The 22,382-nt window shown below is 33.9% G+C and overlaps 1 protein-coding gene across 5 annotated transcripts in view; it reads left to right on the plus strand.

Moving 5' to 3' along the window:
• The window catches only part of mgat4c (mgat4 family member C), a 289,683-nt gene that overhangs the window by 211,361 nt on the left and 55,940 nt on the right, over positions 1 to 22,382 (plus strand). For 3 of the 5 annotated variants that reach the window (XM_069192227.1, XM_069192228.1, XM_069192230.1), the window contains one exon: positions 897 to 968. The exons of the other annotated variants lie outside the window; for them this stretch is intronic. The gene's annotated coding sequence lies outside the window, so the exon portion shown is untranslated. The remainder of the gene's footprint in view (positions 1 to 896; positions 969 to 22,382) is intronic. 5 annotated transcript variants of the gene reach the window in all.

Consider the following 22,382-nt stretch of genomic DNA (forward strand, 5'->3'; position numbering starts at 1 on the left):
TAGGATGCAATAAATTACACAATTGCAATTTACAATACAATTTACAGATTGTGCGAAAGTAACACAAGGATAGGAGGTATTTAGCGCTCTTCATATGTATCCTGAGAGTGCCAGTGCACCTATCGGTTCAAGGAAGTAATTGCAGGCATCTGCTGTGGTTGGCTGTTTAGCGGTCTCACTGCCTGGGGGAAGAAGCTGTTATGAAATCTGGTGATCTTGCTCTGTATACTTTGGTATCGTTTTCCGGATGGTGGTAGGGAGAACAAGTTGTGGTTAGAGTGACTGGGGTTTCTGGATAGAGCCGCCCTTCTTGATGCATCTAACTGAATAGATATCCTCGATGTTCGGTAGCACGCAGCTGGTAGTGTTTTGTGCTAGTTTTACCACCCTCTGGAGTACCTTGTGCTCTCTGGCGGAGCAGTTACCATACCAGGCAGTGATGCAGCAGGTTCGGATGCTTTCAGTAATTTCACATTACTGAATTGACCTTTAGTTAAGCCAAGAATGAAAGACTCCCATAACTCTTTTCAGTCTGCTATACTAATCTGAAAGCTCCATTGGTTTTATTCTGTTCTTTTTCAAGGTCATTGCTCTGGACAGCCATCTGAGCAACGGCAGCAGCTTTACTCTGCTAAGTCCTGGAAGACTTCTCAAACAGAAAATAAAAACACAGAGAGTTATACAGATATACAAGTCCATAACATTTCCCTTGACTCCTCTTTTATCATTGGATTTGCTTGCCCAACTTTGGCACAAATTTCCAAGTTACTGTTTTTTGTTTTGCATATGCTTTATTCCCTAAACTATCAAGAACCTTTGTCAGCTTGATCCTCCAAACTTTAATTTGCTTTTGCCTTCTATAATGTCTGAACTCTTTAACCTTTCTTTTTGATCAGCTCAATTGGCCCCTTGTCAGTGCTGAGTGTGATGCTGAATCGTTTTCTACTACTGCATCTTTGCCTTATACGGTATGTACATTTCATCAGTATTCTCAAAACCTTATTGATTCCCCAGCCAGTGTTTCAGGCTCTTATATCAACTATTCATTGCAATCATGCCATTATTTGGTTTATAAGCTGCACATTTCTATTATTATTATTATTATTATTATTGTTTGTGCAGTAGCAGTGTGATGCAGGAATACTCACAAGCAGTAATTTTAATAGAAGAAGTAGTGTAGTAGTATCTTAGTAGGAACAGCATGTTAGTGAGTATTGGAATGGTAGTATCAGTGGAAAAAGTAGTCATATAGAAATTCTCATAAAAGCCAACAAACAATACAACTGTGGCTTTCACATAAGTCATTAAGTAAAGTAAAACCAATCTGATCCACATTCCAGTGTTATATAATTTAAAATGCTATTCAAGAGCAAAACAAGAAAGGAACTGTACAGTAGTTGTCAAACCAATCTCCATTAAGCAAATTTAAATAGTTTGTAGTGCTTATCTTCTCCAGCCAGTTTTTCACTGATCAAACGCTTAGTTTACTGTATATTTAGAGCGCATTAAAGCTAGAAATTAATTGCATTCTGGCTTCAATATTTCTCACTGGAGATCAGTATTGAAAAGTGTAATAAATGTTGTGTTGTTTTTCACCTCCAGAGTTAATAGGTTAGCAAATGCATTTTTATTTGTAAAATGGTTGGATTATGAGAGTCTACAGTATATATAAAGCAGCATTTGTCTTTCTAGTGATTATTGGGTTTCAGATTCCAAAATAGTTTATTCCTTAATAATAAAACAAGCTAAACTCAGTTGCAACTGCATAGATATGGCTGTAGCATGTGTACTCAGAAATAGGTATTATCTTCAGAGCGACACATCTGATCTTCAAACAGCAGACACACACACACAAAAAAAGGAAGGTTAGATTTTTATTTTTTTTTGTTAGTTGTCCGTAAAGTCAGATTAGTCTGCACTAGCTATGGTTTTGTAATCCCTTGAATACGGCTGCTTCATATAAATTCCTCTCTGTAAAGCACTTGACGTTACTTGAGGTAAGACAGAGTTATTATATGTTTAACATTATTTTAAGGTTTTAATTCTGCCATGCATAATTTCACTCTTTAATAGCTAAAAATGTTTATTTTCTTGGTCACATTTTTTAGTCAGATAATAGACTGAAAACAATGGAGGATTGTTTTGTGAGAGCACTTTAGTTCTTAGGCATCAAGGGTGGATTGTTTTGCCTCACTAGACTGAAAATTTATAGACCACAGTTGTTTTGTTTTTCTCTGTTCAGATTTATACTGTTAGTAGTAGCCAGCACTTGACCACATGTTTTTTCTTCTACTGTCATTGGGTTTACAGTGAAAGTATACATACTGTAATAGGATAGTTTTGTTTTTCCTGCAGATTGTTGTAACATCAATTAATAGAAAACAGCTGCAGAATGTATTTTTAAAGAAGGTAAATACAGAGTAAATTAAACACACATATGCAATAATGAAGGAATGATGATTTGATACAATGGTATAATCTGGAAAGACGAAAGTTAAGCTTTCTGTTCATAAGGAGATATTTCAGAAAAGGAGATGAGCTGCATGTTTCAAGTGTGTGAAATCTAATAGGTCTTGTAACTTTAGACTTGAATGGTATTATCATAGCAAAGAAGACACTATTTTGACTATTTCTGTGCAATTTAAATATTAAATGGAAACCTAGTTAATTAGGTCAGAACTGAAATTATACTTTGTATCTTTCAAAGATATTTGATTAATATCCTTAATAGTCTTTAATATATCTTCACTATTACTATCACTTTTTAAGTTAGAAAAACGTGACAAAAAACAGCAAATGTTAAAAGACAGAAATTTAACAATGATAAAGGGATAGTTAGAAGTATAGTTGTGCTGCAGCTTATATGGCTGTTTTTTGCTCAATTGTATTCACATGCATGAGGAATACTTTCACATTAAGTGCATTTTCTTTCAAGTTGCATTTGGTGCAAACCAAGATCCCTTATGTACTAGCAGCAAAGCTTTCCTATAAGAAAACAAAAGTAAATCAATGTTCTTTTCAGTGGCTGCCCAATGCTCACATCTAAATCCAATTTTAAATCTGGGGGATTTACACAGAAAAGAAAATGAATTACTACAGATGTCAAAGAGAGCATGGTTAAATAATTCAATTACCCAAGTGTGGAATGACATTTTATCTGATTTTGTCTGTCAATGCCACAGAGGTCATGAAAATGAAGGTGGCCTACTGCTAAATAGTGATAAGGCTGCAAATTCTAAACTTAAACAAATATTAATAGAAATTGTCTTAGGACAATAGCTATCAGCTGTGTCTGAGATTATTATTTTCCCCAATCTCTTCATTTGTGTACTTTTCTGCTAAAAATGTGGGAAGTTTAAGGACTTTATGTATATTAATAAGCAAAAGAAATGACATATCATCTTATTTTTAAAAATAGCCCTGTATGAAATTGCACGTGATGGTGGTGATGGCTGGGGATGGGGGGAAAGATATTTAAAGCTTAAAATACCATGGTGGTTATTTGTATTACCAGTAATGTTTCATTATCACTGTAAAAAAATAAGAAAACTGATAATTGTTCTAATAAGTACAGGAAAATTACACAAGTATAAAACAAGAATTGTATTAATTTTGATCTTATTGTATACTGTATATCACAGATATTAAATGAAATCACATGCACATTGAAATGTATAACAAAGCTAAGCAAAGTTTAAGTATTCTAAAATGTTTATGTCTTTAATATATTATCTTATTACAAATTAAAGGCAGGATCTCTGCTCCTACTATTGACAGTTTGCAGTATGTTATATAACTGATTGATGGTGATGAATTAAGCTTTGATACAAATATGAAGTTAAAGGTATAAATTGATGTGATTAAGTAGTACAGAAATCATAAAGCCTTTATGGAAAAGGTATGTAGTTTAATTGCTTTAAAAAGTTATGTACAGTACATGTGATAAATGGTAAAAAATGTCTGCTTTTACTGCTTTTTAGATGCACCCCTAATATTTACTTGAGATTTTAAAGATTTTAATTGGTTATTTGGCTAGTTACTAACTTTAGTTATTTTTTCCTGTGTGAAAAAAAGAGTGCTAAAGCACACGTTTTCTAAAAACAAAGTCAAAACAATGTTTTTCTTTTCTGTCACAGTGTCCATTGCTCTTTTTCCCTTGGAGTCTGGGCTTTTCCTGCAGAACCCTAGTGGTTGTCTTCCTCAGTTCTTTATCTACTGAAGGCAGCACACTTTTACATGGAGAGGTCCGCCGTTGTCAGATTATATGAGTTGATGGCCTGTCACACTCAAAATACAACTGTTTATAAATATTTACAATAAGTGTGAGTACCTGGGCCCTGCCTTTTACAGATCTAAAACTAAAGCAAATAAGCAAACTATCAGAGAAAAACATGCAATGTACTTAGTGCCTCATGGATTATACAAATACCTCACTGTTTCCATATCTAGGCTACACAAAAACCGACATGTATTGAACTGACTGGTGATTGGATTGCTCAGTGGCTATACAATAATCTATATACAGTAGGTATCTCTAAGTAACATCTGACCTGACAAGTAACTGTATGTATACTTGCATATACTGTATAGATCCCTTATTTTAATGGAAAGAAGTGTTATTTTTTTCAACTTCAACTTAAACCTTTTGTCTTTTTGGTGGAATAAACACGTACTGTAAATATAACATCCACATGGGGACTCAGACAATAGAGGAATGCAGATGGTTGACTATAGTCCCACCACTTAAATATGCTGGCCAGTTAGCTTACAGTTGTATGTAGAGACACAAATACTGTACAAACTGCTATATTGATGGGAAAAAATGCATAAATAATTAAATCATAAAGCATATTGTATAGATGTAATGGGTATATCTTAAGCTATTATATTTCTTTAGCAGTCCATACAGAAAGTGAGTAAGACTCTTTTTCCTCACATTTGATGTGAGGAAACATGAAAAATGACATTTTTTGAGGTCAGAAAACAAAGGAAAGACATTGTTAATAAGTCTATATCAGTCTGTTTAGGTGGGTTGCAGTTTGATAGTCCTCCTTTGCAGGTGAGCAGTGATTAGCTATATTGTAAATTAATGATCTCAGGTAAATTCTGTAAAATATGTTTGTATGTGTAAACAGTATCTTTCCTATAAGGTGGTTTAATAAAATAATAGATAAGCAAGACAAACATATATGTGAAAATAAATAATAATAGCGTACCCCCAACATGCTGTTTTCTAATAATAATATACATTTCTGATCTCTATTCTGATATCTGATGATATTTTATTTAATTGAAATATTGATTTATTTTTACAAGCAGTAAATAGGTGTAGATACAACTAAATAATTCAGCCATCTTCATGACAACCATATACTATACAGTATGTGATTCAATGGATTACAATTATTTGAATTATTTCACAGTGTTCAATCTGTTGCTTTATTATATTGGATCTGCACGCATTTCTAGTTGCAGAGTTTTTGACAGCCTACTAAAACAAAACATGCAATTTCCAAACAGGTCATAAAGGGTTCTGACTCTGAGTGCATTTTCAGTAATATACAGTACCTATTGTAAATATTTCAAACAGTGTTCCGTGTGTTAGTTATTTCCTTGGGGGGTCTCAAGAAGTGTACTTGTTTTATGAACAACTCTACTCTAAAATCTGATTATTCTAAATTTTGTGTACTGTGGAAGTACAAATGCTGTACCACTGTAAAGTATATAAATATAACATTCCATAAACTACTAAGAAATATAAAAGAATAAGAAGCACAAAATGATATTTCTGATAAATTTAACAAAGTTGTATCTGCTAGAGAAATCATAATGAGAAGGAATCCCACTATTTTCCGTCTCAGACTATCAATTTTTTTCCATGACTAAATATAAACCTAGTAGATTTGCCCATCTGTCTCATTGCTCCTTATAGTCCAGTTCTCATTAAAATATTGCATTTGACAGTATTACTACAGCTCTAGTGTTGCAATATTGGTCTTTTTCCAATAATAACTAATATTTTCTTCCTATCCTCTCTACCTCCTGCTGTCGTTCAATGCATCCCTGGAGGTCTGCAGAATCTGATTTTCTCATACATCGCTAATGATGAGAAAGCTCTAAGGTCCATTAAAAAGTGATTTTGACTTTTACCTTACTAGTGAAAACCATTAGCATATACGATTAAGTTGTGTTTCTGCTCTCTGCACAGAAAAAAAATGAAGCAAATTAATGTTCTTGTTTGACACAGTGAGTGAAAATTATGGGATAATATAATCATTGTTACTAAAACAGTAGGGAAGAATCAGGATACATTGATTAAAAAAATAAGAAAAAAATATTTACCTCAAGACTGAGGATATATTTCACTGTACTTTTACTGCAAATTTCCATTACAATTTTCCTAGGATGGCTGTCTCAGGTTTTATTCGGGTGTCTTAGCAGGTTTTACTAAGCCCTTTGCTATTTAGTATTATATGTTACCCCTTTGGTCCAATTACATGGTCTGATGATATCTATATACAAAACCTCATACTAAAAGTAGCAGTTTGAGGATCCTCTCATAGTGTATTTCATACAAAACATTTGAATGACATTAATATTTAGCATTAGCTGTGATAAGACTGTACAACATAAGCAATTATTTCACAACTTCGCTACTATCAATTATGTAAAAAGTTTACTCTGAGTAGTCCTTTACTGCATGCATTGTATAAGAGCAAAATAAAATTAACAAGTGAAAAAAGTTTATGCAATATAACAAAACAAGAGAGAAATATTTGACAGAAATGCCAATAAATAACAAAATGTGTTTATAGCTTTGTGTCTATTTGGATGACATGCTGTGTTTAACCAATGTTTGGTCACATCCTCAGTCAGTGCTATGTACAAACCTTTGTGTCCTGCACACAAACAAAAACAATGCATAAATACTGTCCCTATTTGGTGGGAGATTATACTTCATCTGCCTTTCACTATTAATTTCAATTTATGGGGTCACCAAAGCTGCATTCAAGACTCTGTTTGAGAATCTTACTGTGAATACAGGGCAACAGGTAAATTCCTATTATTATAACTCGCACAAGTACATATAACAACATAATAAAGGTTGCAAATGAGAGAAATACATTTTGTGCATGTACTGTAATTTGTGTAGTTGCTAGTTATTATGTTATCCAGGGAACTAACACTTGTTTCTTGAAAGAAGCCAGAATAACAATTTCATCAGTTCACTGGACAGTATGTTCTAGATACCCACAACAATTTGTATAAATAAATTAATCCTATTTGCACTTTCCTAGTAGTTTCCAATTGTGTTCCATGGTTGCTACTTCACTATTGATTATAAAGTACTCCATTGGGTTTGTCAATGCTTTGGAATATTTCAATCATAAACCTTTTTGTTTAAGACTGAAAATGTTTAATTATTAGCAGAAAATGTCTTTAAACCCAGTAATGTGCCTGGTCACTCTTCTGTTTCTATAACAGCAATTTCATTTAATTTATAATCCTGTAGTACAGCAAAAGAGAGTTTTGACTGTTCAGAAAAAAATAGTTTTGGCTTTTCAGTGAATAAAACTCAATTCAGCAGCTGAGAACTGTTGTCAGAATTATATTGGGATTCCGAAAATCACTATCAATTCAAGATCTGCCTTGGTTTAGATCTGTGGCAGATTTTTACTGAGTTTACAACATAATGGAACCACTGGTGTTTTTAGGTTGAACTGTTCCTATCTATCATTTGGTAGACAGATAGAAATTATTGTATGGTGCAATTTACTAGGTAGAAGAACCATATTCTTTGAGACCCCTTTATTCCTGAAGTGGCATTATCCTAATGTTCAGTTCTTGCGTTTTTTAACACATATGTTTTAATTGGTGTTTCACACCTTTTTAAAAGGGAGTACACATGAATGACTGGTAATTCACATTGAAATATCTATCCATTGATTAATTTTCTAACCACTTCTTCCAATTCAGGGTTGCAGGGGAGCCAGATAATATCCTGACAACCAATGGCCATAAGGCAGTATGCAGCCTAGATGGAATGCCAGTCCATTGTTGGGCAGACAGAAACACAGAAAGAAACACGCATGCATGCGATCACACCAGGGCCAATTTTCCCAGAAGCTAATTAATCAACCAGTATGTTGTTGAACTGTGGAAGGAAACCAGAGCACCTGGAGCAAACCCACACAAATACGGACAGAACATATAGACTCCATGAAGATAACACCCCATGTCTGGAGTTCTACCCAGGGCCCCAGTGATGCAAGGCAGCAATGCAACCTACTGTGCAACTGTGCCGCACTAAACCACTCTCTTTACAGTGAAAATAAATCATCATTAATACTTTAGTATACAGTAAATAGTAGTAGAGATATTTATATTAATACTACTAATATAATTATGAAAACAATAACAACATTGCACAGGACATTAATTATGAAAATAGAAAATTATACAGTAAATCCTTGGTTTAATGGACAAACTCTGGTAAAGGGGATTTTAGTCAGAAAGGGACATCAGTGGTGTTGAATTGTGATCTCCAGCCCATATAATAGCAAAAATACATTAAACTGAGTTTTAAATGCAGTGACAGATGACTTTGGCAATTTTGTAAATGTCATGATATTGTGAAATAATCTATTGTGAAGCTCTGAGAGCACCAGTGTTAACTCTGAAGAGTTAGAACCATTCCATAAGAAATATAATACATTAATCCAAGACGAAGCTGTCGTATTATCCCAACTTTACAATGACTATGAGACTGGTCTCTTCTGGCATTCACTCATGGAAAATACCCAAGCACACAAACACTAGGACCTCTATGCAAGGACAAAACATTAAAGACTCTTAGCATTAAAAACTTACCCAGATTGACACCCATAGCTTCAGCATGTCACGGAGACTGAGTGTCCTCCAGGATATGATGAACAAGTTTCCAGTACCGTATTACCACTCCCAAAATTCTTGGTTTACCATCCATCTGTTTTCCAACCACCATTTTTTTTCTGAAGCCAACTATCCTACCAGTATGTTTTTGGATCACAGGAGGAAACTTTCAGTTTCAACTCAGTTTCAGTTGTTTCAGTTTTGTATTTGTCTGAACCCTGAACTGAAAAGGGGGTAATAGATGGATGTGACGGTATCATATTTCTTTTGCAAGACAAAAATATCAAATTAATTTGTACTGTAAACGAAGGTAAAATGGTGTTTGTTATTTACTTAAGGGTTCATGTCAGATTTTGGAACAATTAATCTATTCCCAAAATTCTCGTAATGTTTGTTAAATATGTCTTTATCTCAATATTAGTTTTCTATGGACATTTTTTTCATGTAGTTCACCCACAGCTGTTTCTTACAGTCTATGTCTAGTGATTGAGAGGGAAAGATTGTCTTAACAAGCTAAAGACTCCCTGGTTATCAGTTCTATCCCCAGGCTGTAGCTTTTGTGATCAAAATGCTGCACTCCTCATAGAAATGCAAATTTTCATCAGTGCAGTGAAATAGAAACAGGCTATTATAAAATATCTTTTGTACAAAGTATAGTCTATTTTTATTCTTAAGCAAACATGTTTAAATGATGTGACTGGTATATGAAGGTCTACTTGAAATAATATTAATTTACATCCCTTTAATTTAGAGTAAAGTATCTAACTGCTTAGGTTACTTCTTGCAGCCCTTTTATTTTGTACTGTGGAAAAGCCATGTCACCTCACCACTTAATTTAGACTGTCTCAATGGCTTCCTGATTTGGCATTTTCAAGAGTAAGGCCAGCAAAAAAAGCATCAATACTATTCGTTTTGTTCCAGGATGGTTTTCCCCCTTCCGCAGTCTGAAAAAAAGGACTCTGCATGGTATTTACTACATACTGAAGGGTGTTTTCTAGAGTGCTGTGGATATTTGTTCCCTAAACAGCAACAAATGATTTTAATTTCTTATAAATATTTATCTTAAACTGAACGTTGGAAGCTGCTTTTAAGGATTTTTGCTATTATTATTGTAAACACCTAATAATGGTCTGTGATAAGTTTTGATTTATTTTATTTTGATTTGTGAGCAAAGTAAATGGATTGTATTTTTAAAAATCCCAAATATATTAATTTCAGCATATATTATGGGGGCAGCATAGCATACTAAACACCATATAATAATCTGAACATTAATTAAATGTTAAAGATAAGTTTATATATGAAGAGGTACTTGAATGCAATATTAACAGTGTGGCAGGGAAACCAGAGGCCTAACCTGAACGTTTTTATATGTTTTCTTAATTTTAACACTGCAATATTTGTCTGTTTTGCTCTTATTGATTTAGGCATTGATTTCCAATATTCCTAAATTAAGATCTCTGGCAAGTATTCCCCAGGGCAGAGAGACCCTGTATTTGTAAAAGAGGTTAACTGTGTCTGGGCAATTTAAAATCACTATGTGAAAGGAAGAGAAAGTAATATATATAGACAGTATATGTATGAAAACTACAGCACAGTCTTCTTTTAATCATCTCTCATCCATAACAAAATATCTCCCATGCATTTCCAATTTGTACTGTATCTCAAAGGACAGCTAGGTCAGGCAATGAAAATACACATTACAAAACAAAATCCTAAGCACCAGATTCTCAAAGGAAGAATTCCTAATGGACACTAAGTGCCATGTCAGTAATATGGAAACATGATTCCATATGGCTTCTTCAGGAAATCATCTGCAAAGATGCATTTGATGGAACACCACAGCTAAGCAAATCAGTGACATAATTATATCCTGTCTTTATAGTGAATATATTAATCTTTTTGAACACTTGGGAATTCAGCTTTTTTCATTTTAAAGGGTTACATAGATCACATAATAATGTGTGTTGATTAAACAAAACAGAAGCATGCACTGTCATTTTATCAGATACTATGTTTATCATTGTGAAGCAGTAATTTAATTTGACTGCCATTTGTCACATTTCCTTGAACTAATTCTGTTAGAATTTGTTCTGTTATTTTAAAGTAGACTGTATGCTCCAATCAGGAAAACATACAGTATCTGTTATTTTTAGGTCTATTTGATCATGTAAACATTCAATCTTGATTCCTTAGACACTTATATTGGGTGACTGATGAGAGACGAAGAATTAAATATAAATCATTATATTATTTGATTTTTATAAACTCAATTAAGTTCTAACCTATTTGGACAATTAAACAAATTGATAGTATTAACATCAATCATTCATTTTGACTTTGTTAAAAAGTGTTTGAGGTCTGTAGGCAAAAGTCAAAATGAAACTTTCTGTTAAAGAAAAGCAGGTGATTTTGAAATTGAAAAACACAGAATGCCAAAACATTAGGCATACTGTACAGCACCAAAACCAACAATTTTAAATACACTGAAGAAAAAAGAAACCTAAGGTAAATTTACCTATTAGCCAAGACTGAATCAGACAAGAAATCACAGCTACTGTTGATGACTGAAAAAATAATATCGGAGCTGTCAAAGCAAACAACTGTCAACTGAAATCTCCAATAACTTAAAGAATGCAAGGATTAAATATATCACAGTCCACATTATACAGAAGGGTACCACAAAATGTAATCCTCTCATTAACACTATGAGTACTGTAGAATAGTTTGATTACAATTTGCTTGGAACTATAAAGATGAGACACGAGAGATTTTAAACAAAGTTTTATGGATGGGGCTTTGCTTAAGTGATGGACAGGTTAAAGTATGTAGAAAAAAGGGAGCTGCTGATGCTCCAAAGAACACGACTTCATATGGGAAGCTGCATGGAGGTAATTTTATGGTCTTTGCATATACAGTATTACAGTCTCTGGACCTGGCTCCTCTTTCTTGATGATTTACTGTAAGTAATAATGGCAGTGCCAGAATGAACTCTGAAGTTGACTGAAACATTTTTATCTGCTTTTATGGAAGAACATGCTTATATACTGTACTTAGTGGGCAGTGCTTCACCATGTATGAAAAACATACAGCTAATGCAATCAAGGAGTTCATCAAGAGAATGAAAAAGAGCAAATGGAGTTAAGGTGACATTTGAGCTCTTCTAGTACAATATCATGTCTAAATAACAGGAATTTGGTGAGGTTAAAAGAAGTTGGGGTAGGTTTGGGCCTGTGTTAGATTTTACTGTAAATTTAAAGTTTCATAAAAGTCATCATTTCATTTTTAAGAGCATCACTTGTATGGTTTGGATGGCACTGAGGTTATTTTTTAAAATTGCTTTTTGGTAATGCCATGATACAAATGAGAAGGAAAATAATGATCACTTTTCATTATGTGTAATGCTAAAAATTGCTTAAATACCATAGTTTCCACAAAATGCATTTTATTTATTTTTTTACTTTATGTGAGCAGTCCTCACAATATACCCAAAGCTCATGTTCACTGATTGGGGTATTGTTAATATTTTGCATCTCCTCTTCTGACATTTATTCTCCATTTTAAAGAAATCATGTCTATCGGTAAAAAATATAATTGGATACAGATTAATTATACATCTCAATTAGTAAACATTTAGTAAACATTTCAAAACAACTTTAATTATGTTGGGTAACATATATGATGTGTATTTACATTCTTTTAAATTAAAAGAAAATTAGTATTCCCATCTTCTCTAGCATTTTAATTTGCTAGTATAACCTTTCCTAAACAAAAACCCATACTAGAAGCTCTCATATCATCCATTACAATGAATTATAATGAATTCGGCAAGCAGTGTTGTTATACAACAACAAAAAAGAAACATGGAATTAAAGTCAGTGAACAGGCATTATACATAAGATTAATTATGCTTTAAAGCATATTTTGTCTTCATTATTATTCTGTCTTGTAAATAAATTGACTGCAATTATAATGCATATTAATTTATTGGAAGCCTGGAAATCAGGAATGTTGCCCGTGGAAGACTCATAGCTGACAATGAGCATAAGTAATATTCAAAAACTCAAAGCCTATGTCTAGCAATGTAACTAAAGATCTTAAAAATATTATAGTGCTTAAGTAGAAATGGTACTGTATAGCTGTACAATAAACAGGAACACAGTACACTATTGTGTGTTTTTTGTTTTAGCATTTACTATACTCTGTGATATCCACGGCATGATATATTTCCTAAATTATACTGAGGTGAATTTGTAGATATTTGGCAAACCATGTAGAAAAAAATCAAGCTGTTTATTTGCTTAGTTATTTGCATCAGCTGAATGAATTAAAATCTGAAGATGCTTTAAAAAACATTCTGAAAAGTATTTATCATACAGTATACCCCTTTTTCAATAATGAAAGGGAGTTTGAGATTATAAAAGACTTATAAAGCTTTCTCCTTTGTTTAAGTTATGCTCAGCTTTTATACCACCTGTTGGCCAATACCACCTTTAAGATGCACAGAGCCCGAATGTACGATAAGTTTACAGAGCAATGTGAAGTGGAGGAAGTGGTAAAAATAATGAAATCAAAGAAAGTGATGCTGTAATCTTTGGCAGATAGGCAGGTCCTGTTCTCTCATTATAAACTCATTCCACATGTGTTTAATAATCTAGGTAGTATAACCATGGATGTTAATATGGCAAAATGAAGGATTTGAATATCTGTTCAATTAAATTATCTAATAACACTACTATTAATATTGCCACTGCCATTTTTTTAAGAAAAGCAATTTGATGTCATATTTGTCTGCCCATCTGTCTTTCTCTTTCTACCTTTGCTTGTTAAAATGTACAGTAGTAATTTAGCTGTTTGCATACTAGGCCCACACAAAAAAAACAAACTAATTCATATTCTTTGCCAGCTGCATTATGTTTTTTTTAAATGATGGTATAAAATTTTCACTTTGTTTCTTTTTTTGTTTTGCTATTAATCTTTTTAGTTTAGGCATGAATTACTCTTTTATAGTGAGATGAATACATTATATCTACCCACAGGTTAAAAGCAAATAATATACAGAGAGAGTGGGATAAACAAATTATTTTCTTTCATTCTTCCCTCATATTCTTGGTTTACTAAATTTTTTTGCATCCTTGAAACCTTTATTTAAAACATAATTCTATTGATGTAAAGACTGTAAATGAAACCAGCATACTCACACATTAAATAGGTTGTTATCTCTAAGCACATTTTTCCATGTTATTTACAAGTTTTTAATGAGCTGTCATTCTTGTTGTAATGCAATGGGGGTTCAGGTGGGCGCCCTTGCCTCATTAGGTCAGATCTGCACCGTTGGGGGCTCAAACCCGGGACTCCCGCGTCACTCAACAGGGACCCAGCCCGGTGAGCTAAAGAGAGATCTCTCCACAGCCCAAGGGCTGTGGTCCTGCTATTACAGGGAAGGGCGGCGACATCACCGCTCTGGTAAGCCGGCTCTTACACAGTACCTGTCGGCCATATGCGTTACAATATTAATGTAAAAGCATGTAGAAATAAGGCACAAATAATAAGTTTATTTCATGCTGAAAATAGAAGAAAGGAAACACAACGTTTCGGCTGTGGAGCCTTCTTGGAGACTACGCATGCTGACGCAGCTACCCACCTGAACTACTTTATTTTATATTGTACATAGCTTGTACTGTATATTGCATTGTCTCTACTCTTCTCACTGAACATTTTAGAGAAATATACAGTATTCTAAGGCAATCATCTGCTGAAAATTTGCTCTAAGCTATCACTTGATCTTAATAGTTTTTTACTACAAAACTTAATATTTGTAGCTTAAAAGAGTCAATAAGATTTCTAATAAAGGTGATGGATTAGTTTCTACAACACTTCAGGATGGCATTTGTGTGTATGGTTTTATTACATGTTGTTATGATAAAAAATGTGGAAGACTCTGACAAATATGAATAAAAGATTTTCAAGATTGGTTTCTACTCACCAGTAGTAAGGTACAGTATATTAAAAACAGTTAAAGTTATAATAATAGTAAAGAACACTAATGTAGGGTTTGAGTAAATTGTTGCTCATAACGTGCAATACAGCATGCATATCGGAACAGTTCAAGTACTGTAGGTACAATAGCTGCGTCAGCATGCATAGGCTGCAAAAGAACAAGTAAATGTTTATTCCACACTGAGAAGAGACAGAATGTTTGGGCTGTGGAGCCTTCTTCAGGCCTTTTTCTTCTTCAGCCTCCACACACGTAAAGAAGGTTCCACAGCCAAAACATTGTGTATCTTTTCTTTTCAGCATGGAATAAACATTTACTTCTTCCTTTGTGTATTGTAACTCTTGAGTGTGTCTAAGATATCTAATATTTGTATACAGCTGTGCATATACAGTAGGATGCTACTGTACATTTAGCTGTTTAAGGGATATTGAATTGTCACTCAAATCAGGCTTACATCCAGTGCAGTGCAGACAATTGAATACACTGGTACTTTCATATAGAAGAGTACAAATTTATATGAACTTTAACTGAACTCATCATTAAAATTCTAATACTTTTTACTTTTCTTTCATAGACTCAGCTGTACAGGAGGGTAATAAAATCAATAAACAGTGTTAATAAATGGAACTTTTATAAGATAGTATTACCAGTATTTTCTTTTATTGCTTATTTATTGCTTTTCTCATGCTCGTGTAAGATCCTTTATTCCCAAATGCTGTCTATTGTTGAAGAACAGACACAATTTTCCTCTGGAAACATTAATAATGAAAACAGTGTGGATATTACTGGCCCCTAATCCTATGTTCTTCAATGTAGTAAAGTCCATATTGCCTAATCTTTTTCCCTACCATTAAATGGATTATACCTGCTCTAAAGTTATTTCAAAAAGACTTTTATTTAATTAGAAGATATCATTGACTGTTCTGAGAATTAGATGAATGCTTGCAGGGCCTGTTTCAGCTATTGCAGGTTATGGAATAAGGTGTTCTGCAAAGATGTGGACATGGTATGTTAAGTTGATTTCAGTTTAGTCAGCTGGATTCAGCAGGGTTCCTGTGTATGTGCAGTTTAAAATGCAAAGAAAGTGTTTTCTTTGCCAAGGGCAGAATACACAGTTTAAAAGACTAGCATTGTTTGCAAAATGTACTTCAATTTGTTTAACAGAAGCATTTCTTTTGTTCTCTTCCATGATAAAATAAGGTTTAGAAACAAATTGTCTCAAGCAGTTACAGCTGAATGATGAGCATTCTTAAAAATGTCTGAAATGTGATAGTTAAAATGCAATATTAGAAATATTTTAAGTATTATAGTATTGTTTCAAAGTGAAACCTTGAATTTTAATAATAAATCAAATGTAAATGGAGGGAAACCAGGCATACACCTAATCAAAATAAGAACGTTTAGCAGATCATATAGGTTCTAATTTTTTTAACACAGTGGAACAGGGTGGAGTCACAAATATTTTTTTTTAATTCCACAAATAACCCAATTTTAGTTGCTGTATTCTTTCAAAGTGATTTAATCAATCTTTGTGGAACTACAAAACATTCGTTTAAATTCAAAATGACAAAATGTTTTATAATATCCTTCAAAGCAGAGCTGAGCGTAAAGGCATAAGCCATTTCTTTTAGTATAAACATTAAAGTCTCTCACAGATATGAGTCTCAGCAGTAAAAACTGAAGATTAAAAACATTATTGTACTTTTGTACTCCTGATGTTAATGAAAGCATTTTGTTTTTAACTTCTTGAATACTCTAAAACATTCATCTCTGCTATTTCTTTAGATAAGGTCATGTTTAAGAGATAGACAGTAAATGTTTGTACATCTCGCAGTGAAGCGACTCTCTAATACTTCTAATCACTGATCTCTCTACCTTTCCCTTGACTACCTAAACACACCTACATTAGCTTATAAACTCTGAAGTATAGCTGGCAGTTTTACCATACCTTCAGCAAACAAGTACATTGAGGCAAGGTAAATACACATCCATTTTACAGTATAATGAAATATGATAAACATGGCAATTTGAATGATTATCTTGCCATTAAATGAAAAAAATATATTATTAGAATGAGTCACACATTTTCTATTTGGTTATGGGGAGGAAAGGAACACTTCAGACTCTTAATACCCTTTAATTCTATTTTGGTGGAGTTAATTCTCATACAAGATCTTTGGTTGACATATGCATTACACATGTGTCTGTTATACTCTGCCCCACTGAAGTGCAATGGCGTAAACTAGCATTGCCATGGAAACTGCACCCACCTATTCCCCTAGTCTGTTATGCTGATTGCCATGGATTTTTAATCAGACAGTGACCTGGGCCTCAGGTGGTTCAGGTTACTTGGACGTACAGTAGTTCAGTGCTCTGGTATAGAGTTTGCTTGGAGCCTCTCAGTGCTTTGACTCAAGGTCCTTTGTTCTCTGAGCCTTGAGTTTTCTGAACTCCTATGTCCTCAACTTTGCCTTTCAGATTTTCCTCACTTTATTATTGTGTTTACTGCTCACCACAGACCCTGCTTTGCTCCTACTTTGTGTTTTAGATTTCCCTTGTTGCCTTGGTACTGTGTTTGCTGCTGGCTACAGACCTTGATTTGTTCCTGACTTCACCCTCGGACTGTGTTTGCCTGCCTGTGTACTTTGCTTGCTAGCTCCCATGCCTGTGCTGCCTGCTCACGTCAGCTTGCTTAGCTCCTACTGCTTTGGTTCTGTACTCGCCTGCTCCTGGCTTACCTCTTGCACAATGGACTGATGCTTAATTCCCACTCGAACAATGGATATCATAGTGTTAGCTCCTCGTAAATTATGATAGAGGACAATTCATCATTAACTTAATCATTAATTTATCATTGCACCAAGGGCCATTTCTGTTTAACTTAATTGATTTGATTGAAAATGCAACAAATCTGGAGTAGCAGATGCAAGTGAAGTATAAAACATGGTGTATATGAATTTCTAGAAAGCCTTTGATAAGGTATTAAAATAATTCATAAATTGAAAGCTGTGGAAATCCAAGGCAATATTATTTGTATGGATGGACGGATAACTTAAGTAAACTAAGGGAAATAACTTAAACTGGACTGAGGTAATTAATGGAATAAAAAAATGGTTTATTTGTTATTGATGTAACCATAAAGTATGGTCATTATTTTAAGAATATTGTTATTTGATAGTTATTTTATTACATTGGTTTGAATATTCTGTATTAGAGAGAGATTTTGACCCAGCAATTACTGCAAGTGTCTAAGAGATGGAGAGGGGACTCATAGATGGCAAATTAGACAACATTATTGAACTAGAAACTTCTTAGACTTCATTCCAAACGCATACGACAGTGAACAGAAGTGTACTTGTTAATTAAAAATGTAATTGCTTTATGACTGAACAAGTGCTCCTCTGATCCATTCCATTAGCTTATTACCGCTGTTAAAATTGATTCTTTACCTGTGAAGAAGATAATGACGCTTTTGTTCTTCAAGCATAATTCCATAACTGTAGATTATTATATACTATATGGTGTTTTTTTTGTGGGACTAAAGTTATGCCTAGCAACTGAATGTTGGTGGGTCAGTAACTTTCTTTCTGTGCTGAATTTTGGGGATATATCCATGCCACTACATATTGTGTAATTTATTACTGGCTTTGTAAAGGTAGGAGTGCGACTTACAGTATTACGTTACATTTTTCTTATGTTACATTTGCGACTGATGCATAAAAAATTAACATAATGCATTCTGTGGTGAAAAAGATATTGAGGATAGAACATCTTTCCTCCTGTTAAAAGAATTGCATATGTAGTTTATTATCTGAGCAAGAACAGAAATATACAGAAAGAGTTTCACAAATTAAAGAAAGGTTGAACCCATGTACTGTATAATTGTAGAGTATTTTATGTTTGTGTTATTCTGCATTATACAGTATGGCCAGGTGTTTCACATATGTAGCTTTTGAATAGTAATTCTCACATTATGAATCATTATTATGATGATGATGATGATGATGATGATGTCATTTACCAAACCACTTTATGTCATATGGTGTTGCGAGAAGCCGGGCAGGGTACACCCTGGACAGGGCACCAGTCCATCGCAGGGCAAGTGCAAGCCAATCATATATGGGGACAATTTGGAGGCGATGGTAAAGACCAAGGGGGGAAATTTGGCCCAGATAATGGGATAACTCCCTACTCTTATTGAGAGTTTAACTTCTCATCCGAAAGATGGCACCCAATACTGAATAGTGTCCCCACCACTATACCAAGTATACATTACATTACATTACATCAACTGTGTGTAAGCAATTGAGAAAAACTGTAATGGAGTGTTATGTTTATGTCAGAAAGGGCAAACTGCAAACAATTATAAAACAATTTGGGAGAATGTAGTCCACAATGTTGCTGTTCAGGGTGAACAGTGAGAAAGTGGAGCACAGGCTCTGTTGAGCCCTGCAGCCAAGAAGCTGGGACTTCTAGAAGCATCATGTGAAGGAAAACTCAGAAGAAATGTTGTAGACAGGGCAGCTGGGGAGAATACTTACAGTAGGTACAGTAGGAGACTTTGCTCAAATCAGTGATAGAACCTGAAGAGATTATTGAGGATCAAGAGAATGGTGACGGAGAAGTGGAAATGTATTAAAAAATAGTTTTACAGGGGGAAGAATGAGAGAAAAACTTAAATACATTCAGATTCCTGTACAACAAATTTGGAAAGTGAACAGGGCTGGCTCTTCTGGGGTTCAGTGTGCAGAGAATGCTGTGGATGGTAGAAGTGTCAGTTATGGCATAGTGAGCAGGGAGCCAGTGATACAGATTTGTCATGTAGTTATGATCCCTTCCAGCCATCCAGCAGCCAAGAGAGTGTTATACTGCTAAGAATATTCAACATTTCTTAGAGGTTGTGAAGGACAGAAAAGGGGATTAGTATGAATGATCACTTAGCTTAGCTATTGTGTATGTTCTGCTAGGCAGGGGATGAAGGATGCAGTAATTTTAAGACATGGAAAAATTGAAAAGCTTTATGTATTGGATTAGAAAAGTTTTGTGTTCCCTTGAAATGCACATATAAGGACTAGGTCAAAACAAAATCTTTTCCTTTTTACTTGATTTTCTTTTTCCTTTGAAGATTTTCTAGTCTATAGTTTTGTCATTTATTAGATTCTTCTGAGAACTGTAGAATATTATGTACAGGTACCTGTAGTTCTCTATTAGCATGGTAATATGTTCCTAAAAGATAAGGTACAACTCATGTAACAAATGTGTGGGGGGGTGCATTCCAGGTTCACTCCCCAAAAGAAGAGTGAACCTGGAATTTTTTACTTTTTGAGAATTAGTTGGAAATTTAATCTGAGATAATGTTCTGTGAACTCAGAAAGAATACTTCCTAAAAAATTCAGAATTATTGATAAACAGCAGGTCCAGGGTATTGTGAAACGTGTTTTGGTGTCAGATATTTTCAATTTTTGTAATGAATGAATCATCTGTTATGTTATTTTGAATACATTATCAGTTCAATTTGAGTTTAAATCATCTCTGTAGTCCTCAGATGTCACTTATAGGTCAAAAGATGCAGAGTAAGGCCAAGATTGTTCTGTCTGCACTCCAAATATTACCCTAAGGATTTCATGAAGTTTGTTTACTCATTAGTCCCTAGAGAACCAAAGGAAAACAAGACTTGATTAGCTTTTAACATGGTTTGGTAATCAGGAATTTAAAAAATAATTGAATTATATTCAGCTACTGTAAGTCCTGAAAACTCCAAATTTAAACACTCTCATGAGTGGAGCATACAAAAATATTTTAAATAACAGAACTATTTGTCTTATTGAATGTCAAAGTAAACAGATAATCATGGATCATTAGTGGAAAATGTGTGGCTAGTTGACCTGAGACTTTTCACGCACATGTTTCCTTAGGACTTCTCATAAAAATGTGAAAACAAGATTGGAGATGCTCAATAATAAACTAACACTTTTGCTGACACTGTGTTAACAAAATAACACTTATAAATGAGAGGTCATCATCCCATCTAGATTGCTTGATAGTTAATATCTAATTGATCTAAGGATCTCATCCAACTTTTTTTCTTGGAAATAGCCAGGTTATCAGCTTCCACAATGGTTGGGTAGCTTGTTCCATAATCTCACAATCCTTTGGGTAAAGAAGTACACCTGTTTCTATGTTTTATGTTTTTTAATTATTCCCCCATTGCATTTGTTTTTTCTATCAGTATCTGGATTTTATAGGAGTTACCAAAAATGTAGTCTGGCTGCTTCTTCAGGATTCACAACATGTCAGAAAAGGTGTAGATCACTGGTTTAAACACTATTTTTGTGAAATATTAAAGAAAGAGTTTTGTTGTTGTTTTTGTTGAAGAAGAAGAGAAAGGGCTATACTGTGCTGTTTCTCTACAACTGCTTAGATGCTGTCATCTTTCCTGATTACAATTGCCATCTTTTCAGTTCCTCTTGTGACACTTTGTTCTGAAAACCATCTCTGTGAACATCAATCTGTTTGGCCTATGCACACACCTCTCCTACAATACAATTTCAAACTTGCTTTTAGGAAACAAAGATAAATTAGTGATTACAATAACTACTTTCTGGTAGACAAGTTTTAATCAAGTAGAAAATGGTCTTCACCATTTCACTGGCTCGGTTGATATTCCTCTAAATCATAGGGCCCTGTATATTCCCTCTCCTGATATCACTGGATCCTGGCCTACCTTGATTTTACTTATACAATATTCACATTTTAGGGATCCTTAGTTATAAACTTTTAGGTGCGACAAAGAGTGATGGGTGAGAAGGGATTGTGAAGAGGAGTTATTTAGGATTTTACAAAATATAAAAAATAAAACATTTGCTGATTTACAATGTATTTAAAATGCCCATGAAGTATACTAAAACTGCAGGCTATGTGATGCTGTACATGACATTTATTTAAACTGGTGTTAAAATAGCTTATCAATTTTACTTTAAGAATAATTACAACTTTTAATGAAAGGTTCAGCGATGTATAAGATCCCTGAAGGTGCATTTAAATGAAAGCTCTTATTAAAGTTATTTGTCATTGTTTATGACCTGTGGCTGTGTTAATATGTTAGAAAACCAGTGGCATCAACAAACTAAAAACGTTTCTATTTAAATCATGACTTTTGCACCATAGTTTTTATCTCATAACATCCAGATGTATAGGTAAATGTATATTTTAATTTATTGTTTGTACAGTCCAGCATCACAACTTGAACGTAATCAATCATTTAAAATATTATTATTATTTTATTGCACGTGATGTATTCATAAGTTATGTGATTATATAAATGAACATAACCCCTACATAGCTAAAGCACAGTGTTACAAGAGAAGTACTTTCTTGTTTATATTGTACTATAATAGTCTGATAATTGTGCATCATAGATCCAGTGGATTTTTGGTTGGTTATCTACTCTACCATTATAAATACTGAAGGAAAAGTACTTGTTGCCAACAAG

This window comes from Lepisosteus oculatus, chromosome 7 (assembly GCF_040954835.1).
Source record: "Lepisosteus oculatus isolate fLepOcu1 chromosome 7, fLepOcu1.hap2, whole genome shotgun sequence".
Classification (NCBI taxonomy): Eukaryota; Metazoa; Chordata; class Actinopteri; order Semionotiformes; family Lepisosteidae; genus Lepisosteus; species Lepisosteus oculatus.